The following is a 6,217-nucleotide window of genomic DNA, read 5'->3' on the forward strand; positions in this document are numbered from 1 at the left end:
TATGTACAAATATGAATTAGTAATGTTTGTAAACCTTCAAATTCTTGTATAAGAGCAACTATAGCAGATTCAACCCATCGTGGGACGTTTTTCAAACAAATTCAGGCTATGGGCTACCGGGCGATCATGCATATCACGCTATGCATGACTGGTAGATGAGTGACCGGCAGCCTGGTTTTGTTGGAAAAACGTCCCACGATGGGTTGAATCTGCTATAATTCTGTAATGAAAGCGCAAAGCAGGGTTAAGACAGTATCAGATTTGTCAACATTTGTAATCTTCACGTTTTTTATTAATCTAAAGCCAGTATTATATATGTTGTGAGTTCTGGTATGTGCTGGTGATCGCAACTGTATGTACACAACACAGCCATGCATGTTACATTAGAAAACCTGGTGTTTGAAGAACAGTATGTTAAATACAGTCATCATGTGCGTACATGTCGTACTCGATATTGCAAATACCCATTAGTGATTAGCAGAAAATGTTCTCTTTTAGGTCAAAAAAACTATGTTGGTACTCACTCAGAAATGTTTCATTTTTTGCCAGAAATTTTGTTGACACTTTTGAAAAACAGAAAGTTTTTGATCTCCCATTCAACAATTGTTTGTACTGCACAAACATGTTATATTGGGCTATTCCTGTTGAATCCCATACACCCCCTATGGAAGATATGTCCTAAAATCGTCCACACAGGGGGTGTGAATTTCAAATGAGGTTACCTGAATGGGTGACTCCATTTGAAATCTACACCCACCTCCTGTGTGGGAGATAGGTCATAGGGTGTATGAATTTCAACTGAAATAGGTCATTTTGTATCATCTTATGAAAATTGTGAATCTCCTGATATATGGTTCCTTTTGCTTGATACTATGACATCCAGATATATGAGAAAATGGCAGGTGAACCCAATTTGCCATTGTGCTGAGACCCATCATAGCATTTGATAGTTAATAAGCCAAAAAACAATTTGATTTTATATCACTCATTCATAAATTCTAGACAGTTCATTGGTTGATTACCATTTATCATTTTTACCATCAGCCTCTCCGTGTGATAGTTTTTACCATCATGTGCTTTGCCATAGTGCGACTGCACCAAGCCGTGCGCTGAGACTCGCCAATTTAGTTATGGGGTGGACCCCAAAAGTAATAGAATTTATGTACGAGTGATATAAAACAAATATTAATTGTCTTAAATTTGTGTAATGGTCGAAATAAACTGAGCTCAAAAAGAAACTTATATAATTTTTTACAACTTTTGAATCACAAGGTCATATCTTAAAATAGTGTCAATCAAAATGAACCAAAATTACGCACATGATTACTTTAATACTCTACTCAAAACACATGTCAGTAACCAAGCAGTTGTCCAACTGACACAACAGCAAAATGCACTGTCATGGGAGACAGCTTCCTGGACTTCCTCCACTTTCACAGCCCAACATTTGGTACCCAGCACAAAAAATATGTGAGAATGCGCACAAGATCCTTGCACAGATGATAAAACGGTGCTGCTTTCTGGTTTTCATACACTTTTTTCATGAAACAGGGCTGGGCTGTGAATGTGGTCCAGGAAGCTGTTCCATGACAGTGCATTATGCTGCTGTGTCAGTTGGATAACTGCTTGGTTACTGACATGTGTTAAGAGTAGAGTATTGAAGTAAACCTGTGTGTAATTTTGGTTCAATTTGATGGACATGATTTCAAGATATGACCTTGTGAAAAATTATAAGTTTCTTTTTGAGCTCAGTTTATAAACACTCGGTGAAAGATGTATTGTTCCATTCCACTCGCGCCCGGCTCGTGGAATGGAACAATCCATCTTTCACCTCGTGATTATATTTCACCATCACACTCATAGACAGTTAATATGTGTATAACATCAAATAAAGCATGGATACAGGCATACCATCTTGTAGGTTGGACAAGATGTATAAGATACATGTAATAAATTTATTGTGTACTGCTGTAACATAGATCTATTGCCCTGTCTTGGTAAATGTAATGCAGTGAAATGAATTGCAGTGTTTTGTATCATGTGGTTACATTTCGGATATCAGAACATATTTTCTAAAATAAGCCCCGTAAAATGAGCGTCTCTCTACAGACATGGGTGATTTTGTTGTGATGTGATTTGGGTCCTTTCCTGAATTTTTTTTATATCCTGGCTGATATCGATTTGGAATGAGAGTGTCTCTTTCCACAGTCTTGTAAATCACATACATAATGCTGCCATGCTATGTGACAGATTAGTAGTAGATAGTATTTTTCTCTCGGCGAGTCAGTAATGTTGGTGCATTCAAGCAGGTGTTTCACAAGCTCACCTTTGCGGTGTCTTTAAATGTGTGCGTGTACATGCATGATGCAGCGCATCGAGCGAACCATTGCAATTTGAAGCTAACCTAATGAAACAAGCACTGACATCACAGACTCGGTGAGAGTAAAAGTACTATAGTTCATAATGTGATGCGATCAGCATAAAAGAAGTACAGAAGATTGTTTTCTTGATTAATTTTTTTCTGGAATAGCCAAACGGCCAGTGACTATGGATTAATTTCTGTTAGCTTCAAAGTCTGAAGCTATCAATAGTAAAATCCATCTGAACTTCACATTGGACAGTGGTCCTTTCCTTTCTAATTTCTGTCTTCTATGCAAATAAAGAAAATGACAGTTACATAAACACACAGGTGATATATTGGACGATTGGTGTAATATAAAGATGACAACGGGTCGACTTGTCCTACTTAGTAGAGTGACTGTATACTATCAATGTCTAGTTTTAACATTGTGTAGTTTTAATGTATATGTTTTTGTTTGTAAGTTCCTTTGTTTACTGTATATATCACCTTGTAGCATTACGAGATGACTGAAGGTCTTTCTATAGGAGTAGAGGAGGATTGAGTATGTAAAATAGGTGTAGTTTATTTGTGACCTGACTTGGGTTTTCCAGTTTTTATATTGAAAGATGAGAAATGCCAAAGAGTATGATGGGAAATATCAAAGCAAAATAAACTGGTGTCTTTGCCATTCATGCTATATTACAAAATTGGTCAGAGCATTCTCTGGATATGATTAAGAGGTACAAATTTAGTGTCTGATATAAGTCTTGGAGAGATCAGATCAGGTCACATTGCCTTCTTAGAGTCGGTGACATCAATTCAGCATCGAAGTGGTTACGTAATTCTCTTGGTTACCGGATCACGCTACTTTGGTATGCCTTCGAAAGTGCCATATACTTTATGTGGTGATCATTTCGATCGTGGTTCATTACTCTAGCAGCGTGATCCCGTTGACATAGTAACATTACGTAACTTCGATACTGAATAGTTTGTCTCAGTTGATTCCTGTGCATATCTTTGTGCCACCTTTGTGCATGCTGTGCACATGCTCTGTAACTATTGACTCCATATAATGTAATTTAGTACTTTACACTAGAGTATCTAACATTTCCCACAATGCATTTCTTCCCTGTACTGATTTGCTATTCATTGCAACATGGGTTATAATGACAAAATATCTCAATTAACAGAGCTCATCTTGCCAGGGGTCCATTTCACTAAACTTTACGAAGCTTCGTAAGTCTCAAAATCATTTGTAACTTCGTAAGTCCCATTTCACTAAACACACTTACGAATGGTACCTTTCGTAAGTAATAGGGATTTACTACAGGGACCCTTCGTAAAGTTACGTCTAGTATTGGGTATTTGTAACTTTACGAACGGTTACTTGAGTTACGAAGGGTTTAAAGTTAGTGAAATGGACCCCAGATCTTGCAATTGAGGAATGTTTTGTCACTATTGATCCATAAATAGCAAATTAGTACAGGGAAGAAATGCATTGTTGGGAGTGTAACATATCATCTCTGACTTTACACATGCATATCAAAATGTCAGTGACTCTAAGGAAGAAACCTCATGTACATGTTGGATTATATATGTATATATAAATTGTGAGAAGAAGGGTAGACGATTTGGGATTGTTTTTTGGATAAAAAGTTGTACAGTTTTGTAATTAAGAAAATGAAATAATTAATATTGTTATGAATCCATATTGTTTTGTTTTTGTTTTTAGGGATATATTTTAAACTTTTAAAAACATTTACATATTCGCTACAAATTTGTGCATTATTTCTTTGCATTATTTGGGTGATAAGTATTTTTTACTTTGGGGAGAAAAGTAAAAAAGTTCAATATATTTTTTGAAATGAATGCAATTCCTGCCAAAGTCCAAGAAAAGGTATTAAGATGCTATCATATATTTACAATGTACTCGTTTTTTTCAATCTATTTAATCATTTTGTGGTTACATTATTTTTTCTACATGTTGAAGGTTTCAACAGGTTCACTACACTGGTGTCATAATTATATAAGGATGCAATGTGGAAAGTTGAAAAAAAGTGCAACATAATGCTAATTTTATTTTTTTTAATATTGCAATTTTGCTTGTTATAAGCAACAGACTTGGCGTTCAAATTGCACTGATTTTGAGCATGTGTGACCCTAAGCTTAAAGCAATAATGTGTGATTTGCATAAAGAATAGATTCTTATTTAAATGTTTGTTTTCACTGATCACATTATCCCCTTTTAATTTTGAGCCAAACAAATGAGCTATAACGAAGAAAATTGCGATTTCATTCCAACGCCTACAATGCGTGTACTACGCTCGCCGATCGTATTACATGTAACTGCATGGAGCATCGCGCTCGACGTGGGTACATACAAGCTGACATCCACGGTACAAGTTAGCAAGCATTCGATCGCTGAACTCTGAATAAAACCGGGTCGACCCGGTTTTAATACAAAACATTAAATTTTACTGTTATTAAAGCACTTCAGGCTTAGTCTTTTACATGGTATTTTAGTATACCACTGGGCATTATAATTATGCAAAAAGTAGAAATCCGAGTAAAATTGAGGGTGTCGCTGTGAAGCAAATCACACATTATGGCTTTAAGTAGCAGTGTTTCAATACAAAAGTTGATCAAGAATAATTATTTACTCAACATTTAATATGTTGCAAAAGCTCAAGCCTCAAGGAAGTCTCAATCAGCTATTCCAGTTGAAATCCATACACCCCCTGTGGAAGACATGAACTTAATCACACACACAGGGAGTGTGAATTTCAAATGGGGTTACCTGAATGGGTGGCTACATTTGAAATCTATACTACCCCGTGTGTGAGAGATTTAGGTCATGTCTTCCATAGAGGGTGTATGGATTTCATATGGAATAGCCCAATTTCAATGCACAGGCTCTTGTTGTGAATAACCAGTTCCCCAAAAGCTCCAGGAAATTACTGAAATTTTGGTCAAATCAGAAGACAGAACTGGCCACCTTCATACATGTAGCATTATGATTTTGTGCATAATACCGAATAACATTTGACTATAAACAGCCCCTCTCTGACTTTGTTGTTGGCTACCCGTGTAAAACCTGTTGTATCTTTTTTCATGAAAGCTGGACGTATACATGCCAAATTACTATAGCTGATTGTCTATATCCTATCAAATTTACAAAGAAAACTATTTTTCAGCAAGTATCTTTACAAGAAAATCCTGCCATTTATCATTGTTTGGATTTATAGAGCTATTCCAGATGAAATCCATAATCCATACACCTATGGAAGACGTGTGAACCACACAGGGAATGTGAATTTAAAATGGGCTACCTTAATTGGTGACTCCATCTGAAATCTCATGTCGTCCATAGGGTTTGTATGGATTTCAATAGGAATAGCCCATACAACTTCAAACATACTACGCCAACTCTGTTTTATTTTCCTGTTACAATTTGCTCATTGCAAGTGTTTGAGCAGATGTCTGATTTTTGATTAATTTTGGATGATTGAACTTTGGTAGTATTGCTCAGATTTATTTTAGAAATCTCTTAGTTACCCTTTGTATAGATATTGTACGGTTAATTAAGTTCAAGAATATAAGTTCTTAACCATTTCAGTAGGTTTAATTTTTGTTCTATTTGAACTATCCTAGTGCATGTAACTTTTGTAAATTTTAAGGTATGGGAATTTCAAAAGTATATATCGGGGGTGCACAACTCATTTACCCTGTGGACCAGTATTAGCTTCAGAGGGGAACATGAAAATAGAATTGTGAATCAAATATTTGCTATTTAACAGGAAATATTTACAGCGCTTTGAGTTAAAAAGGCGCTATTTTATGTAAATCCAAAATTTATTTATCAGGAAAATTTGTTAT

Source organism: Amphiura filiformis, chromosome 17 (assembly GCF_039555335.1).
Source record: "Amphiura filiformis chromosome 17, Afil_fr2py, whole genome shotgun sequence".
Lineage (NCBI taxonomy): Eukaryota > Metazoa > Echinodermata > Ophiuroidea > Amphilepidida > Amphiuridae > Amphiura > Amphiura filiformis.